This window comes from Triturus cristatus, chromosome 1_1 (assembly GCF_964204655.1).
Source record: "Triturus cristatus chromosome 1_1, aTriCri1.1, whole genome shotgun sequence".
In the NCBI taxonomy this organism is placed as follows: Eukaryota; Metazoa; Chordata; class Amphibia; order Caudata; family Salamandridae; genus Triturus; species Triturus cristatus.
The window spans coordinates 289082130-289102601 of NC_140579.1; the positions used below are offsets into that span (position 1 = coordinate 289082130).

The following is a 20472-nucleotide window of genomic DNA, read 5'->3' on the forward strand; positions in this document are numbered from 1 at the left end:
CCCACAGTATAGAGACATATTCTAGTATACTTTCTTGAGCAGAGAGTCCATCTGTGACATTAGCTAGCAATACAAGTAATCACTCAGACAGGAAGACATGTAGTTCCTTATCAAAGTTTAGGCTCTGTTCTACCGCTCTTAATTTAATGATCCATTGTGTCTCCGTTCTCCGAAGCCTTAAGACTTGGTCACCCCCTCTTTGTTGTGTTTTGGTATGGGTGATGCCATGAAACCGGATATCTTTCATATTCTCTAATAAGTGTGAATCATTAAAATGGACCGCAAATGGATACTCTCTGTTGTTGTTCCTTACTGCTCTGATATGTTCCTGTATCCGCTCTTTGAGTGGACGCAGTGTACTACCCACATAGATAAGGCCACAGATACATACTAGGCAATAAACCACAAAACAGGTGTTGCAATTTATAAATTCACGCACCGTATATTTGACTTGGGTGTTGTATTTGAAGTCCTTTAGTTTGTTCAGTGCGAAGGGACAGACATTGCATTGTGAGCATTTAAAAAAGCCCTTCGGTTTGCTTGGAAGCCAAGTCGTGATTTGAACTTTGGGGGGCAAGTAGCTGGGACATAAGATGTTGCGTAAAGTAGTACCCCTCCTATGGGCAACCATTGGTTTCTTAGTGATGTGTTTAGTTAGGGATTTATCTAGATGTAATAAATGCCAATGCTTTAATAAGATTTTATACACAACATTGCTATGTGTGTGAAAATTAGTCACAAGTGCAATCTTTTCATTTCTTTTTCTGTGACTTGCCCCGCCCACTTCCGCCGGACTACGCGCCCGGAGGCGCTACATATTCCGAGGCTCCCTCGGTGGAGCGGGGGTCATCGCATTGAAGCCAGCAAGCATGGTCACTGCGCAGCTCCTACCTGGCACTTGGGGCACTTGCCATCAACTCCTGCACCTTGTGGACGCCTGGTTCCCCTGCCGCCTCGCGCCACCTGAGGCCGCCGCAGGGTCGAACCACAAGCCCCAGCATCCTCCTTTGCCCCGCCCACTTCCACCGGACTACGCGCCCGGAGGCGCTACATATTCCGAGGCTCTCTCGGTGGAGCGGGGGTCATCGCATTGAAGCCAGCAAGCGTGGTCACTGCGCAGCTCCTACCTGGCACTTGGGGCACTTGCCATCAACTCCTGCACCTTGTGGACGCCTGGTTCCCCTGCTGCCTCGCGCCACCTGAGGCCGCCGCAGGGTCGAACCACAAGCCCCAGCATCCTCCTTTGCCCCGCCCACTTCCGCCGGACTACGCGCCCGGAGGCGCTACATATTCCGAGGCTCCCTCGGTGGAGCGGGGGTCATCGCATTGAAGCCAGCAAGCATGGTCACTGCGCAGCTCCTACCTGGCACTTGGGGCACTTGCCATCAACTCCTGCACCTTGTGGACGCCTGGTTCCCCTGCCGCCTCGCGCCACCTGAGGCCGCCGCAGGGTCGAACCACAAGCCCCAGCATCCTCCTTTGCCCCGCCCACTTCCACCGGACTACGCGCCCGGAGGCGCTACATATTCCGAGGCTCCCTCGGTGGAGCGGGGGTCATCGCATTGAAGCCAGCAAGCGTGGTCACTGCGCAGCTCCTACCTGGCACTTGGGGCACTTGCCATCAACTCCTGCACCTTGTGGACGCCTGGTTCCCCTGCCGCCTCGCGCCACCTGAGGCCGCCGCAGGGTCGAACCACAAGCCCCAGCATCCTCCTTTGCCCTGCCCACTTCCGCCGGACTACGCGCCCGGAGGCGCTACATATTCCGAGGCTCCCTCGGTGGAGCGGGGGTCATCGCATTGAAGCCAGCAAGCGTGGTCACTGCGCAGCTCCTACCTGGCACTTGGGGCACTTGCCATCAACTCCTGCACCTTGTGGACGCCTGGTTCCCCTGCCGCCTCGCGCCACCTGAGGCCGCCGCAGGGTCGAACCACAAGCCCCAGCATCCTCCTTTGCCCCGCCCACTTCCGCCGGACTACGCGCCCGGAGGCGCTACATATTCCGAGGCTTCCTCGGTGGAGCGGGGGTCATCGCATTGAAGCCAGCAAGCGTGGTCACTGCGCAGCTCCTACCTGGCACTTGGGGCACTTGCCATCAACTCCTGCACCTTGTGGACGCCTGGTTCCCCTGCCGCCTCGCGCCACCTGAGGCCGCCGCAGGGTCGAACCACAAGCCCCAGCATCCTCCTTTGCCCCGCCCACTTCTGCCGGACTACGCGCCCGGAGGCGCTACATATTCCGAGGCTCCCTCGGTGGAGCGGGGGTCATCGCATTGAAGCCAGCAAGCGTGGTCACTGCGCAGCTCCTACCTGGCACTTGGGGCACTTGCCATCAACTCCTGCACCTTGTGGACGCCTGGTTCCCCTGCCGCCTCGCGCCACCTGAGGCCGCCGCAGGGTCGAACCACAAGCCCCAGCATCCTCCTTTGCCCCGCCCACATCCGCCGGACTACGCGCCCGGAGGCGCTACATATTCCGAGGCTCCCTCGGTGGAGCGGGGGTCATCGCATTGAAGCCAGCAAGCGTGGTCACTGCGCAGCTCCTACCTGGCACTTGGGGCACTTGCCATCAACTCCTGCACCTTGTGGACGCCTGGTTCCCCTGCCGCCTCGCGCCACCTGAGGCCGCCGCAGGGTCGAACCACAAGCCCCAGCATCCTCCTTTGCCCCGCCCACTTCCGCCGGACTACGCGCCCGGAGGCGCTACATATTCCGAGGCTCCCTCGGTGGAGCGGGGGTCATCGCATTGAAGCCAGCAAGCGTGGTCACTGCGCAGCTCCTACCTGGCACTTGGGGCACTTGCCATCAACTCCTGCACCTTGTGGACGCCTGGTTCCCCTGCCGCCTCGCGCCACCTGAGGCCGCCGCAGGGTCGAACCACAAGCCCCAGCATCCTCCTTTGCCCCGCCCACTTTCGCCGGACTACGCGCCCGGAGGCGCTACATATTCCAAGGCTCCCTCCGCGTCGCGGGACGCGCGCGGGCGGCGCCGGGAGAAGCCCGGGACAAGGGCGGGACCGTCTGTGGCCGTCCGGGGCCGGAAGAGGCCGGGCTGGGCTCACCCCCTAAATTGTAGGTATCTCCATAACCGGCCCCATACAGGTACTCTTGTTGATCTTTGTGAATTCCTGCAAATTACTGAGGCTGTGGACTGGGATTGTCAGTAGCGGACTAGTCTCTAAGGCAATTTTCTCTGAAAGTAAGCACTATAGAGTGCGGGTTATTCTGTGCTATTCTTCGGACTCTTGAATTTATCTCAGGGCCTTCTTGTGATTCTAGGTATAGCCCTGTTCAGTATTAGTCATGCCAACTCGCTCTGGGAAAAGTCTGAGGGGGAATGAGGGGGGCATGGTGGGCACCATGGATCAATTTATTACACGTGTGGCCAACGTCATTGACAAGGAAATCACTATGGCTGAACGCCGGCTATCCCAAAGTCCGTTTACTGATAGGCGCTCATCGATTGGCCAGCTATCCCAAATATCCTCCCCGGTTCGCACCTCGCTGTCCAACGCCCCCCACTCCTTAGATCACCCTCGAGTTGCGGCCTTGAGGGCCAACATCGAGGGCCTCGAAAGCCTGACGGCCACGACACTCAACACCCATAATCAAGTGGCTCCCATCTCAGTAGTAACTAAGTCAGGCACTCTTTCCTCCACCCCACATTTGGTAGACTCCACCATTTCCCTAACTTTGCCTTCTATGGCGGACACTGGGGTTCAGGCTGAAATCCATCTGGCCACTAATAAGAGTGTAAGATCTGCTACCACCCGGACAACTAGACTGTTAAAGAGCCGTAAGAACAAGAGGCGGGTAGGCATTAGGAGGGGTGATCTTAATAAAGTAATGAAAGGAGCACTTAGATCGCTTCAGGAAGAAAATAATCGTGAGGGGCCTGTTGCTATTGTGTCCACAAATTCTGCTGCGGATAGTGCGGATAGTGCAGCGACTTTCCCCCTAGAATCCCTCCCCACTAAAAAAATGGAGGATATAATAAAATCCTTACTCCTTCCAGTACTTGACAGAATTAAAGGGCTAACTGAGCGTGTGGATAAGTTGGAACAGACAACTTTAGACAATTTTTTTTCCCTAAAATCTTTTATAAAAATGCAGTTAAAGACGAGGGAAGAAGGACTTGGGGGGAAGGCATGACGGCAATTTGCGGTCAACAGCTCTATCTAGCTCAGTATCCTCCACTGACAGGATACCAGCTGGGTTGGAAACACCTAACTGTAACCTGTACCCTACTGTGTTAGTGGAGGATACTGCCAGTCATCTAGTTCATGCCTCCCACAAGCATGTGGCTAAATCTAAGATTCCCAAGGTTCCAAGCCATATCTCAGGCAACAAGATGACACGCCCGTTAGTCCCGGCTGGCCCAGGCGACGAAAACTTATCTAGCATGTCTACCCCGCCAGCAGCTCGTAGTATAAATGAGACCCCAACCGTTAGTTCAACTGGAATTGCAAAGGCAAACACAGTGGAGCCTGATGAGACCCCTTCTTTAACGCAGGTCCCCAATATAAATCTGCCTCCTGATTGCCAGCCCTATGTGGTTGTGCTGACTGGTGTACCGGTCCTCAGCCCGGGCAAGAGTGAGCCCTATACTGACTTGTTTAACAAGACCCTCTTCTGGCTCAAAGAGAATAGACCCTTGCCTGAGTCTTGGGAGGGCCGGATAATCCATGTACGCAGAGTGGGCTGGATTGGAAGTAGGAAAAAATCCATCAAAGGGGATTGCATTATAGTGAACTTTGAAGATCCAAAGGTTGTTAGCTACATATGTAGGGGCTCTAGGAAGGGAAATAGCATAGTAAGCAGTGTGGGCTCAATCGATACCCGGGATCTTAGTTATTTTAATCCTCCTAATCCGCTTGCGAGACAAAGTGGACCCGACACGAGGGAGAGCTGGGATAGCTACCCCTCCCGTGGTAACACTTCTAAATTCAGCTTATTCAACATAAACCTCAGCCAGCCACAGGGTTGCCCTTGGCAAGGCTATTGACTCACAACTTGCCCTAGACACGAGTGCCACATCGAAGCACCTGGTGAATTAGCCATCGGTAATTCTCCCATAGGAGATCAATTAGGGAGTCCCCCCACTTGTATTCTCCCGTCTCCACCGATCCCGTGCGGACACTCTCAGGCTACACATGATTCTAGTAGGGATTCGCCCACTAAGAGCCTCTTGACTACTTATGACGTGGCTCCATTTGTTGGTGATGTAAACAACATTACTAACTCTATTCTCACTACAGGTGCTTTAGCCCTAAGTCAGGGAAAGGATCCAATTGCGCCTCTGAAGGTAGCCAGTTGGAATATTGCCGGTTTAGCGAGAAACGTAGCCATCCCTGAGTGGAATGCATTTATTGAAACCTTTGGGATTTGCCTGTTCCAGGAAACGTGGCGCCTGGAACCACAGCATAAGCTGGGCTTTACTACCTATTTTGTTCCTGCTGTTCGACCCAAGGAAGGTAAGGGCCGCCCTTCCGGTGGCCTCTTAATTTGGGTAAGAATTTCCCTGCGGTGCTCTATTAAATGCATTGCCACTATTTCCCCGGATTTACAGAGACTCTCACTTCGAGGTCCGTGTGGAGGGCCGGAACTTGAAATACTTAATATTTATGTTAGAGGCTCCAGGGGTGGAGGATCTATTCTCTCTTCAACCGGCATTGATGAGGAACTTAAAAACTGTGGCTCAAACTCCCTTGTCCTATTAGCGGGGGATTTTAACTGTACTTTCGAACCTCTTGCAGCGGAGGACGTGCTGGGTTATAGAGATGATGACGCAAGAAGAGGCATCCCGCCCCTGTCAATTGCTCCAATTAAAAGATGGTCCCAAAACGCTATAGACCTTAACGCGCTCTGTCTGGAATATGGACTGAGAGCTACCAATGGCAGATCTAAGTCTGATCAAAAGTGGGCACATACATTTAACAGAATAGGCCATTCCTCCAAGATCGACTACATTATGTTGAACTTTTGCCTGTGGTCTTTCTTGGTGGATATGGAGGTCCGCCCGTCTATAGACAGTGATCACAACCCCTTGCTCTTGTCTTTGTCTCCCTTGTGGAAGGGCAGCCCTCCTGTCCCAATTCCTCATGTGTGGAAATTATCACATGAAGTATGTCCTTCTAATTGCGGCAGGCGCCTGAAATGGAAGACCTTTATTGGCAATGAGGCCAAGATGCGGGAGGCACAATCAATAATGGCTAATATTTCATTGCGCCTAGACTCCCCCTCCATTAGTGCACCAGAGGTATCTGCAGTTTTTGTACAAACCACAAGGGCTTTAGGTGAGTTATTTACAGCCAAGAATGCGGGCAAGGGGGCAAAGAGAGATCCAAGGAAGGGCCCACCCGGGTGGTTCTCAGATTCTTGTCGAGCGGCCAGAAGGGAACTATTAAAAGCAGTAAAAACCAAGAATAGAACCCTAGTATGTGCAGCCGGGGCAATTATAAGAGGGCACTAATAAAAGCAAAGGCAAATTGGGAAGACCAGTTTTGGTGCGATCTCAAAGCCGCTAGCACAAGGAAGGATGCAAAGGGTTTTTGGGACCTTTTGAGATCCAGGGAGAAACCTGCGGACACAATGATTACGTGCAATGTTCCAGAGAATGCATGGGTCGACCACTTCACCAAACTTTACTCAATGGCTCAGGAAGCGGGGGTTAGCTTGAGTGCTCGTCACCCTTACGATTCTGCCCAATTTAAGGATGAGCTTCAGTTTACACCCAAGGAAGTGGAGGGGGCAATAAACAATCTGGTCCCCAACAAAGCAGCAGGTATGGACGGCATCCCCGGAGACCTGCTACGCGCCAATCCAGAACATTGGGGAAAACTCATTGCTGCCCTATTAAATTTTAATTTTGAAGGGGCAACTTTTCCGACTTCATGGAAGGGTGCTAAGGTCGTCCCTATTTTTAAGAAAGGCTGTCGGAACGACCCAGCTAATTACCGTCCAATAAGTCTTTTAGATACCTCACAAAAGGTGGCTGGAAAGGTAGTTCTAACCAGGATACTGCAGTGGGTGGAAGATAAGGGCATTCTCTCTGACTTCCAGGCAGGGTTCAGAGCAGGCACGGGGACAATAGAGCAATCCTTTCGACTAATGATGCTCTATTGGAAGGTTGTTCTTTTGGCCAAGGGCAGCCTATACCTCGCCTTTATAGACTTGGGGACTGCCTTTGACCTAGTTCCCCGTAGCCAACTCTGGAGAGTGCTAAACGAACTGGGTATCCCACCCTACCTGTTAAACCTGTTAATAAATCTTCACGCTGACAACTTTGCACAGATCAGGTGGGGTAGCCAGGGGCAAAAAACAGCATGCATCCCTGTAAATAGAGGGGTACGCCAGGGATGTGTTCTTGCTCCTACCTTGTTCTCCCTATATGTTAATGGAGTGGTGGAGCACCTGCTCCAACACCCAGCAGATGCACCATCCCTGGCTGGTAGAAGAATACCTACCCTTTTATTTGCAGATGACACCCTCCTGATCTCAAAATCCCCGGCAGGTTTGCAGAGTCTGTTAACTAACTTCAAGTCCTTCTGCGATGCAAGAGGGTTAGTTATTAACACTGCAAAGACCAAGTATTTGGTCCTCAACCCCCCCAAAAAACTGGCTAAACCACCGATCTTAGATTCTGTCGCGCTGGAGAGAGTCTCTGAGTTCGATTACCTGGGTGTCCGACTCTGTGACTCTATGAGCTGGAATTGCCACCTTCAAAAGATGTTGCTGACACATAAGAGGGTGGTGGGTGCCTTGCTCAAGGAACACCGCGCTTCATCCTTAAAACCCATCGCTGCTGTTCTGGACATTTACAAGGCAAGGGCTGCTAGCGCTGCTCTATATGGGGCCGAACTCTGGGGGGTTCAAAAGGTAGATCTTCTTTCCCGTTCGGAAAATAAATTCCTTAAAGATCTAATGGGGCTCCCTTATAGCACCCCAACCCTCCCCCTGTTTCTAGATACAGGAATTCGCCCATTGAGCGACCAAGCAAAGCTTCGCCCTCTCCTCCTATGGGCAAGAATATGGAGAACACCAGAATTATCAAGCTAAGCAGACGGCCTAACCGACGTGCTGGGTTCATCAGCCTGGGCCAAAATTCCTTGGCTGAGGGAAGTCAAGCGTCTTCTCTACAACCTTGGCCTCGGCGTAAACTGGACCAATAGAACTGCTCCTCCTAAGCTAGAGTTGAAAAAGATCTACTGGGCCTGGGTAGCTGGTACTAGAAATAGTGATGCCAATTTGTGTAGGACATCTATGGACTTTCTCCTGACCAAGGAAGTGTATTTCTGTGAACCCTACCTGGACATTATTTCAAACCGCAAAGATAGGGCCTTGTACTTCCAATTCAGAGTAGGATTACTTCCCGTTGGTGATTTGACATCTAAGTGGAAGGTTCCAACCCAGACAACTTCCTCCTGCCCTTTCTGTGAAAATAGGCTTGAGTCTGTACCCCACCTATTGTTTGAATGCCCGGCTTATGCAGCCCCCCGGAGCAGATGGCTCAAGCCCCTTTGCAGAGAACTTGGAACCAGGTTCCACACAGAGGCCATGCGAATATTAAAAAACGACCCACGGCCCCTTTTTGCCTGTGGGTTAGCCAAGTTCCTAGGTTGGGCTTGGCGCATTAGATCAACTCGGCTTTCCTATCTTGTTTAATCTGTTTTTTATCTAAATATTTTGGCTTTTACTTAAATTATTGACACCAGTAGCGGTTCTGAAATGTTTGGCTATCTTTTAATGCACTGATGTCTTTTAAATATTTTAATGTGTACCTTGTGTATGTATGCTTTTAAGATATATTTATATCGAAATAAAGCCTTCTTGACTGACTGTATAATTATGTTTCAGTTAAAATGCGCCTAAGATGTCTTTTGCCCATGTTGTTAAACTAATGGAGACCAAATGTAGACAATTCCATATGCAATGATGACATCAGCGTTTCCTAAGTAGAACACGCCTGGTGTAGGTGGGCTTGCCCAATTAACTGAGTTTCCCACCCACACTCATGTACGATGATGTATTGGATGGTTACCCTGAAATAGTCAATACTGTGACTACATGAACGATGACAACTGTTTTGTTCTCCATTGATAGCATTCCCCAAACGGCCCTACCAGAAAATTGTATAGGCATTGGAGAAGCTGCCTTGAACTAGTAAATACTGTTACTATATGAACTGTGATAATTGCTTTGCTTTTCATTTACAGTACTCCCTAAATGACCCTACCAGAAAATGTATAGATGTTTATCGACAGAATGGCCTATTGAATTCTGGAATTAAGATAGTGTACAGCATTCTTCTAATGGTTATTTCGGAAAATGTATAGATGCAAAAACGATAGACTGGTCTATTGAACTCTCGAATCAAGGCGGATGGGGGTCTATTTGCACTCCCCTCCCAATCTTTGTGCACTCCCCTCTCCTTCCTCTTTTCTATCTTTTGAAACTTCATTTATGTACTGACATTGGAAGCGTATATGTTTATGCTACTATCAATTTTATGCACCACATCTCTGTTTTCCTCTTTTTATACATCGGGCTAGTGGTGACTTTAATATGACTCACCAACAATTAAATGAATTTCCATAAATTCTCCCATTCCAATATGGCGCCCGCACTAAAAAATGATAACCCGTCTTTTATTGTAAGTGTTTTTTCGCTCGATACAATGTAAGGAACACTTCACCTCTCTTTCTCACCACCTTTTGGGACATTCCATGATTTAAAATATCGGGTCAGTGGTGACCTTAACAAACGAATCTCATTTCTTCCTAATTTCCCTACTCCAACATGGCGCCCGCACCGACGAACTTTAGTCCGTCTTTGAATGTACGTGTGTGCTTGCGCACTCGGCACAGAGCTAGAAACACTTCCGGGACAGAATTGGTTCATAAACCAGACCTCGGACGGGACTGCCTGATGCAGGACGATAGGATTCCTAGGACGACAACTTTTCAAAATCGAAGGTATTTGCAGTGGGTAGTGTGGCGTGTGGCGGGAGGTCTGCGTTGACGTACAATCAGCTGCTACACTCGCTAGCAGAAATATTCTGCTCGAAACGTTTTAAATGGTTTGCGTATCAACAAGAGTGACAAAAGATGTATCACTCTTCTGTCCTTGTTTGAAAAATGGCTCAAACTTTTAATGTTAGTATTTTGAGATTGAGGGCAAATGTAGTGGATAGTGTGGTGTGTGACGGGAGGTCCGCGTTGATGGTTAATAGTAGTTATACCCACAAGCATAGACCTTCTGCCTTAAACATTGTTACTAGATAGTGTAGCACCAAGGTTGGCCAAAGATGTAATACCTATTTTCTCTATTTGTCAAATGGCTATAATTTTGCCAACATCAGTCTAACTTTGGAAAAGTAAGATAAATGACTGTGATATATAATTTTTTACATACTTTCCTTATAATTTAGGACCTTATCATGGTTCCTTAAGCAGAATTCATGGGATATTTGAAGAATAGCAGAGCCTATGTAGCTTGCTGGTGACTGCGTAAGTGCTCTTTTACTAGACTTAATTATTTTTGCTATTCCAAAATTGATATTGAACATGAGGTGACTCATCTTTTAATTAAATTAGTTTCTTGTTGTATGCATCTAATGTGCATACTCTCTGTTTTCCATAGATGTATTTTAACTTTGCTCAAATGACAAGAGACATCTATTACTCCTGGATCTAAGAACCGGTGTTCTTAAACTCTAATGTGTACGTAAGTCACACTTATACGATGTGTTCACGTTCTACTAGGTCTGACAAATCTTCAAAATGATTCTCTAGAAACTACTTTACAATTGTGTTTTCTATCTGTCTCATATGCAGTCTTTGCCAAACCGTACAACACCACGTCTGGTTTACGGGATCTCTATACTCAACAGGATTTTGGAGGTTTTAAACGGCCACATTACAGCACAATATGCTTTACTTCATACTTGAAGCTAAATAAAGGTGAATGTCTGGCTGTCCGGCTATGGGTATAGGCAGTAGAACACCTAAGCTCTGTAATTATTAATGCGTTCTCGACTGAATTATCTAATCTTGTAAGGACTGTTGCGCTCTCTTTCCTTTTCCAGCTACGATTTTTGCAACCCTAAGAGATAGTGAATATCTGGATTCATCGAGTTACTTTCTGGGGACCTCGGAGATATATAGGGGATCGGGCCCACTATAGCCATTGCCAACATTTATGCAACCATCATATCTGAAGGTGATATAATAATATACAAGAATTTGATTTACAATTCTCTTTTTCTTTCTTGGTTCCTTAACAATGGAGCTGTCTTTCTTTAACTTATTCAGGAAGTGAACACGGACTCATAGACTCTCTTTTTCTCATCGGTTTCCAATCTTTTTCTTGCATAGCTATGAACACTTTTCCAGTCATTCTGACTGTGTCACTATTTGGTATGATTGTTTCTTCTAAATCTGGAGTTTGTTCTATGCTTCTCACATTACTCCTTTTCTTTGCATGTCTTTTTTATTCACTTTTCGGTTCACATATTGAGGGTGACATTGTATATAGGTCTTGTTTTTAATCAGTCTTCTTGTCAATGACGTATAGTGCTCTTAACATTATTTGAATTTTTCAAAAATTCGTTTATAAAGGGCTGTTACAGCAGCTTGGGCATTAATTTCAGGACACTTCAATGTTTGCTTTACCATTACCTTACAGCCTTGAGGAAGTCACGGTGGTGACGAAACGCGCGTTGGCTGTTTCAGAGAGAATACTCTACGTGTCAAAACTTAGCATTTACAAGAACTGCAAGATTTGGGACATACATATTAACAAGGGAGACATTCTTCTCTGTCCGAGGTTTTGTCCGATATATGATGCAATATGCCAGATGAAGTGCTCTGTGTTTAAAAATCATTAAACTAAACTCACAGCATATATTTGTTTGTTTCCTGATATTCCTCATGCGAATTGGCTCTTCTCTCTATGACTTGGAACATACTGCGTATGTGATTAATTTCTAACGAATGTGTATTGTTTATAAATTAGTTGAAGAGTGCCGGGGTCTTCCCTTTTGCTTCTATTACGGGCCATGTGTGGCCTGTTTAATCGATATCCTTGGTAGTGGGATATCTGACCTCGATCGGCACCTTCCTGATATTGTGTTACAGTTGAATATACCTATTGTATTGAACTGCCCCACTATCTGATTCAAATCGATCAAGTGACTGTGCGACTCATTATCCACCACTACCTTGTGTATGGACTAGATTATGGGTATCTCCGTTGTTTCCATTTCAGAGGGGTAAAGGCTCTAATAAGACCTGCCAGTGTCGCCCTGCCCACCATTTTGGGTAGTACTGCTCACCAGATATGTTTTATGTTTTGACATCTCTCCTTCCCAACCCCGTAATGCTTTATACCCCCGTTATATTGTATTTCTTCCAGTGAGCGTTCACGTTATTCTGTTTGGTGCTGGGTGTTGTCCACTTTTTGGGGGGAGTTAGGTGGGGGCATCGTTCTCCACTGTTTCTCATTTGGGTAATTGGATATTCGCTAGACTAGCAGCGCACTTCTGTGAAATTATGACAATTAGCCTGCCTGGGCTATTTAACTCCGTATACAGACTGTTAATAGGAATGGCTACTTATTCTTAGTAGCAAGAATATATGCAAAAAGTGTTGATCGTAGCCTCCAGAAGGAGGCGCGAATACTTCATTTACATTCTAGTTTGTGGACTGTTGAGCCATTATTATTGAGTGCGGTTCCAGTGCACTGAGGTACCAGTCCCTGCCGCTTGGGAGGTACTTGGCAGTGTGCAGCCTTTGGGTTTAATGTTTGGGTTTCACGCTGTCGGGGTAATCTGGAGTCCCTGTACTGGATGAAGCCTTTTGAACGCGACTAGCATTTAAGCCCCAGAACATTCCCAGGCAAAACACTCTGCAAGTACGAGGGAAGAGCAAACTACCTACACGAGGCTGCTGGCCCCTAAACAGCGGCAGCTCGCAGTAAAGTATTTTACATTCTTTGGGCATAGTTCATGTCTCTGATGGTTACACGAATCAATCGAATGCATTAAATATTTAATTTTTCTACTCTTGAGTAGGCGCTCGAAATAGTATTTAGTTATGCAGCACAATATCTTGGCGCAACAACATCAACTGTTGCATGGCCAAACACTTATAAGGTACAAGGTTTAGCCATGCAACAGCTGATGTTGTTGCACCAAGTGTTAAATGGTAGCGGCAGTTTCAGTCGATAACCTTTCAAGTATTTGCCCGGCGGTAATCGCCTCTCATACCACTCGATAATTTACCAATAAAAGAGGCAGGCGCCGGAGACTGGAAGGCAGGAAACAAAGTTTTATTCCGTCGGAGCAGAACACATCAGATCAGACAGCAAGGTATCGTCACGAGGTGCTCTAACTGCATCTCTGAGACCTGGTCTCTTATACACTGGTTTATTGCTTTATTACACATAGTACATTCTTGAGATTCCCTTGATGTACGGGGGGAATATCCCCTGAAGCCCCGGTTCAGATCCGATCCCACACATAGATACAGTAGGAGTTCCCACCCCACCCACAGTAGGAGATGGCTATTGCGCAGCAGGGTATTCCGCCAATTCCTGGGGGGGTGTGTGACCGGTCGGGTCTCAGGGAGTAGGGGCTTTGATCTACTGTAATCCCTTTGATGTGGGGTGTTTCCCTTACAGTAGGGGCAATAAACTGCATCCGCAGGGCTAGGTGATGGCCTGGGACCAGTTCAGACAATGGGGCGCAGAGGAAGGGGGTTATCAAAAGGAGAGGAATGACCATGTATGGGTTGTCGGTCGGAAGTGGTTCCGTAGCAGGGCCGCGCAGAAAGAGAGGGTTTATGGCCTGTATGAGAGAGCGGGGGTGGCCAGCGCGCGGGGGATGCTCGCAGCGCCAAGGGGACCGCGCTGGTGATTGACAATGAGTGGGGAGAGAGTGGGGTGCCTAAAATGGCGGCCGTGCATTCGCTGTGCGTGGCGCTGGGGAGAGGCAAGATGGCGCAGATAATGTTCAGTTTGCAAGCTAAATTTCCACAGTCCTCCCTTTTAACATATCTCGCCAGCTTGTCTAGTTCGGATTTATCCCCATAATACTACGGACCTCCACCTCATAAAGGGCTTTCATCCGCTCTGTTTCAAAGTTCAAAGTCTTAGGGCAGATGCAGTTCATAAAAAGCAGACACTGAATCCCCAAGCAACATCCACATAGTATCACAATCGGTATTAGGATAAATGAAAACAGCCTCCATCCCCAACTTTTAATAGCGTCCCAAAACCAACTCCCCAGCGACCATTCTTCTTGCTCTTGATGGACCTCTGTGGACAGTCTGTGGAGGTGTTCAATTGCTTTGTAGACTGAGGGTGAGTTGTCTGGTACGTAGGTACAACAGCTGGATCCAATGATGCGGCATGCTCCTCCACGATCAGCCAGAACCACATCTAGAACGAGGCGGTTCTGAAGGGCCACTAAGCGGACGGCCTGGAGCTCGGCGGTGTTGTTGGCGAGGGCGCCAGCCGTAATGTTCATTGCCGTTTCGACTGCCTGGGTTAAGTGGCGGATGGCACGGCTGTTTGCCATTGGGCCCCAGAGTGGAACAAGGCCTTTGACTGCGTCCATGAACTGTGCTCCGGTGGAGTCGGCCTGTACAATGTCTTTGGCCCGTTTCTGTCGGTGATGGTTTGCTGGGGCCACACACGTCGGAGGAAGGACAAAGGCGATGTAGCAAGTGCCTCCCCAACCTCTCGGGAGCCAGGTGTAGGCCTTAGTACCACAGACGAAGTACATATTCGGGGAGGCAACAAAGGAGGGTGGGTCAACTGAATCCAATGTTCGGGTGATGAGGCAGGAGCTGTGGCCCACCAGCTGTGCCCCCAGGCCTTCGAGGCATACAGATCCAGTGATGTTGATGACGGACAGGGCCACTGTTAGGGTGGCGGCCGTCCGTTTTCGGAGGTAAGAGAAGGTGGGTCTGGCTGGATTGTTGAACACTTGCATTTCAACTCGTTCTTTGGCAGGGATGTCCATGTGAAAGGAAGTGTTCGATCTCAGAGGGCAGAAGAGGGCGGAAGTTCTACCAGTTTTGTTCATCCAGAACCCATGGTAGAAGTGTGACATGGTTCTGCCGGAAGTGGCATTGTCCTTGTAGCTCTCCTGCAGAAGGATCAGCCAGGCGAGGCAGGAACCATGGACAGAAAAAGGTGAAGGGATGAAAGGGATTGAGTGCCCAGTGGCATGCGGTAGAAATCCACAGATCCAGCAGTTAGTGGCGTTGGTGGCAAGATTGTGTTGGTGGAGCAACTGCACAAAAGAGTTATTCCAGAACTCCTTACGCCTTTCTCGGAGTTGGGGTGAAAGTGAGATCAGATGGTGCTCCTTCGTGGTGGTAGGTTGAACGGTGGTCAGCAAGGTCTTATGAGCGGGTGTGCTCTCCTCCATGATCCAGAAGGTGACCATGAGGAGAAGGCAAAAGAGAAGGGTAATAAAAAGTGTTATAGTCTTAAAGCTGTGCATTCGGTCAGTCTTTGGGTTTCTGTAGGGGATCTTCGGACGTCCGGTTGCTTCCATCACCTTCATGTCGGGCGCTTCCATCACCTTCGAGAGACTCGGTAGCGGGCAGAACCACAGACTTTGCTTAGTTTCTCTCCTGGTGGCCTTTGAAGTGACTAGGCTACCGCTCTGAGATTTCCACTTAGCCTGTGGTCTGCTTAGCCGAAGTTCTCTCCTTTCGTCGCAAGTTATACCCTTCTTTGGATGGCACAGTGGGATCGGGATATTCAATCAATTCAAGTGTCTCTGTATCCGGGCAGCGGCTCAAGGATGGTCGGTCTTTGTTCAGGAGTTCCTCTTGGGCGGTGACGTTGTCCGTGGTTGTCAGGGTCGGTGATATCTTCTTGCAGTGGTGTGCATGCAGCCAATTGCGTTTCCCCTCCACTCGAAGAGCTGTTCGGGTGGTGATCAGGACTTGCAGGGGGCCCGTCCACCGGGGCTCCAGACTCTTGGTGCGCTGGAAGTTACGCACTAAGACGAAGTCACCTGGTTGGATGTCGTGCCCGGGGCCCCTGGAAACATCGGGAATGGCGTGCAGCACCTGCTGATGGATGATAGACAACGTTTTAGTTAGATTGTACAGATAATCAGACATGAGGACGTCCGGGACGTCGTGGATGGATGTTGGTTTTGGTGCAGTCCAAAGGTTCATGGGCCGCCCGAAGACGACCTCGTAGGGGGTTAAGTGGTGTTTGGTGGGGGTGGAACGCATTGATAGCAAGGCTAGTGGGAGAGCGTCTGGCCATCTTAGCCCTGTGGTGGCGACTATTTTTGCTATCTTAGGCTTCAATGTGGCATTGTGTCGTTCAACCAGGCCTGCAGATTGGGGATGGAAAACCGCATGGAACTTCTGTTTTACACCCAACCCTTTTAAGATGAGTTGGATAACTTCGGCTACAAAGTGGGGGCCATTGTCGCTCCACAAAATTCGACAAAGGCCGTATCGGGGGAAGAATTCCTTCAGTAGTACCTTTGCGGTAGTCATAGCGGTGTTGTCATGGGTTGGGTAGGCTTCCACCCACTTGCTGAAGGCACACACAATGACGAGTACATACTTCAAACCTTGGCACCTTTCTAGCTGGACATAGTCCATTTGTAGGACTTCAAAGGGGTGATTGGGGACCCCAAACCCTCCCCGGGGTACAGCAGTTCCTTTCCCAGGGTTATGTTGGAGGCATACTAGGCATTGTTGGACTAGACGTTTGGCCGAGTCTGGTATTTTGTCGTTGTGCCAGACTTTAGAGATGAGTTCGATCATGGGGGCAGACCCTATGTGTGCGGGGGAGTGAGCCATGGTCAGCATGGGGATCAAGTATGAATCTGGTAACAACCATTTGTTCAAGTCTTTGGTTCGCCAGCAACCGTCATCGTCCTTCAATCCCACCCGGGCCCATTCAGTTAACTCGTGTGGTGTGCTGGCTAGTTGGATATCCCTAATTGTTTCCCTAGCATCCTTCCATTTCTCAGTTTGTGACCTGGTCACGTACATACGGGTCGTGGACCTATTCTCGGCTGTGGTCCGGGCAGTAATGTCAGCTAGTGCATTTCCCTGTCCTATAATGTCTGTCACCTTCTTGTGTGCCTGGCATTTGATCACAGCTAACCGTGTGGGGAGGAGGACTGCTTCGGTCAGGGCAGAGACTAGATCTCCATGCAGGATGGGTGTGCCATGAGAAGTCAAGAATCCCCTCTCTTTCCATAAGAGCCCAAAGTGGTGAACTACCCCGAAGGCATACTGACTGTCTGTGTAAATGTTTGCGGTTGTCCCTGCTGCCAGGATGCAAGCTCGTGTAAGAGCAATTAGTTCCGCCGCCTGTGCGGATCGCTGTGTGATGCGGGCTGTCTCAACAACTGTTCGGGCTGTGGTGACTGCATAGGCAGCCGAGGTGGTGCCATCGGGGAGCTTAATGCATGAGCCATCCACCCACAGTTCTCCGTCAGGGTCCGGGAAGGCAGTATCCCGGAGGTCAACCCTACTCTTGGTTTGTTCGTCGGTGAGGGTCACGCAATCATGTATAGGGGATGCATTGGGGTCAGCGTCAGGGAGAGGCAGTAGTGTAGCTGGATTCAGAGTGGTGCATCGTTTCAATGTGATGTGGGGTGCAAGCAGAGTCAGTTCATAACCGGTCAGTCGTGCGCTAGTCAGGTGTTGAGTCTTGGTTTGGTTCAGGAGGGTGTCAACAGCATGGGGTACCAATACCGTGAGGGGGTTCGAGAGCACGATCCCCTCACTTTGTCGGATAGAGACAGCAGCGGCGGCTACTGCTCGAAGACAGGCGGGCAAAGCTCTGGCTACGGGGTCGAGAGTGGCAGAGAAGTAGGCACAAGGGCGTTGCTTAGGGCCTATGGACTGGGTTAGGACAGACAACGCACACCCCTCCCTTTCGTGGGTGTAGAGGGAGAAAGGTTTAGTGTAGTCTGGGGTTCCTAGGACTGGGGCCGAGCAGAGGGCGTCTCGTAATTCTTTGAAGGAGGATTGACATTCAGGTGTCCAGGGGAGGGGGAAGGGGACATCCTTAGCCAGCAGGGAAAGCAGAGGTTTTATGGTAAGACTGAAGTTTGGCAACCACTGTCGACAAAAGGAGGTGAGGCCCACTAGGGATCGTACTTGCTTCTGAGTTTTGGGAACGGGGGTTTCTAGGATGGTTTGAATTCGGTCAGGGGTAAGTTTCCTCCCGTCTTTGGATAGTAGGTGGCCTAGATACGTTACCTGGGGCTGGCAGAATTGCAATTTCTTTCTGGAGACCTTGTGACCGCTCTCCGCAAGGAAGCGGAGGAGGTGAATGGTGGCTGTGACGGCAAGAGGAGTGGTGTCGGCCGCCAAAAGAATGTCATCGACGTACTGTATCAACACCACTCCATCGGGTAGTTGGACTGCATCCAGTTGTCTCTTGAGGGCTTGGCTGTAAATACTGGGACTCTCAGTGTAGCCTTGGGGTGCCCTGCAGAATCTGTACGAACGGGCTTTTAAGGTGAAGTCGAACAGGTAGCGGCTGTCTGGGTGGATGGGGATGGAAAAGAATGCGTTCTTGAGGTCAATAACAGTAAAGATGGTGGCAGTAGATGGAATCAGGGTGAGGATGGTGGTGATGTCTGAGACTACGGGGTACTGGGGTATGACTACTTTGTTAACCTCTCGCAAGTCAACAATGAAACGGTAGGCTTTCTCATCCCCCTCGCCTTGCTTCTTTACAATGGGTAGGATAGGGCTGTTGCAAACATTACTGACTACTTCTTCTACCACTCCTGCCTCGACCAGGGACTCGATGATTTCCACCAATGCCTTCTCGCCTTCGGGTGATATCCGATACTGTGGAAGCTTTGGGAGCACTGCATCCGGTCGGACGGTTATGTGTACCGGGTCGATCACCATGCGCCCTACATCTGAGTCGGTCTTAGCCCATAGATGTGAAGGTAATGTGTCGAGTAGGGACGTATCAGCATCGGTTATAGAGAGCATACGTCGTGTGTGACAGGGTCTGGATAGATCTGGGTTATCGTGTAGGATGACTCGAACTCCGTCTGGGGAGCATCTGATGGTGGCTCGAAAATGTTTTAGCAAATCGAGCCCCATAATAGCATCGGGGGTGTTGGAGGAGAGCAGAAAGGTCGTGTCAGTGGTGTTATCTTCTAAGTCAAAGGAGATTGGTGCTGATAAGGGGTTAGTGGAGGGCGTTCCGTCAAAGCCTATTGAGGTTACGTGTGAGCCAGACAAGGGTGCCCTAGGAATCAGTCGTTTAGATAACGCACTACGTGTCGCCCCAGTATCTACCAGGAATGGAGATTTTGTGCCCAAGACCTTAGCGGTGACGTAAGGACCTTGCTGGTCAACACGGAGTTCGACTGGATCACTCCCTTGTCCCTGGCGGTCCTATGCGAAGTCCTGGGTGCTCTCGTAGTCGGACTGCTGATACTGGTTTTGTCGGGGGCGATCAAAGGTGTTCGGTCTGCCTGGCCTGTCGTTGATGGTGTTGTTCGTGTGCCCTCGTCCCTGTCCTCTATTTCTGGGGTCATAGGCTGTGTCTCTGGGGTCCCTATTCTTGTTCATTTCCAGAAGGGCCGGGCACTGGGACTTCCAGTGTCCGAACCCTCTACAGAACGCACATTGATTCCCATCTAAGTCTCTCCGTCCGTTGTAGGGTGTAGGTGTATGGTCTCTAGGGGGTAGCTTTCTAGGGGCGGTTGGTTGGTAATTCTCTTTTGGGGGTTCCCTTCCTATGGTCACCCCTTGCAACTGTGCTATCATCACCCTCTCCTTTAATTCCTTTTTCTTCTTCTCTGATGCCCTATCGTTCTCGTTCTTCTGGTTTTCGTAGTACTGGGCCATCTGGAGAATTGCTGCGGGTTTGGAGGCTGCCCAACTACTCTCGCTGGTCTGTAGTTTCTGGGAAACTTCTGGCGACAGACCCTTTACATAATTCTGGACAAAGAGATGATGTCCGGTTGCGGTGGTCATGTCTTGGCCACTGTAATCGGAGAACACAGTCTCGAATCGGGAGAAGTATTCAGACACATCCTCCTGGGGTTTCTGGCGGCAAGCCGTCACTATCGACCAGTCTACCTTTCTTTCTGGGATTAGAGTCTTCAGTTTTAGTACAATCTTGTCTGGGAGCTCTAAGATGGCCTTCGGGGGTTTCTGTCCTGGTTCTCGCTGTTTATCTATGGTATCGAGTTGTACCCAGGTATATCCGAACGGCTCAGCGTGGTCAACTTTCCGGATTTGTTTCCACACATCAGCCGGCAGGCATAGCCCAAAGAACAAGTCGATATCTGCTAACGTCATTATCGTTGAGCCTAAGGCTGTACCCAATTCAGTGTAGAAGGCGGTCGGGTTCTTTCTCAAGTCGGGTAGAGTCTTTCTAAAGGTCAAAATATCTTGCCGGTCCCACGGCTGGTAGACCCAGTTATATACAACCCTTCCCTTCGCATC

The 20472-nt window shown here is 49.6% G+C and overlaps 1 pseudogene across 1 annotated transcript in view; it reads left to right on the plus strand.

The window, feature by feature from the left end:
- Window positions 1-6586: 6586 nt before the first annotated feature.
- Window positions 6587-20472, plus strand: part of LOC146870136 (complement component receptor 1-like protein) — a 796036-nt pseudogene continuing 782150 nt past the window's right edge. Inside the window, exon 1 of the transcript XR_014978076.1 lies at window positions 6587-6779. The product of XR_014978076.1 is annotated as a complement component receptor 1-like protein (transcript). The remainder of the gene's footprint in view (window positions 6780-20472) is intronic.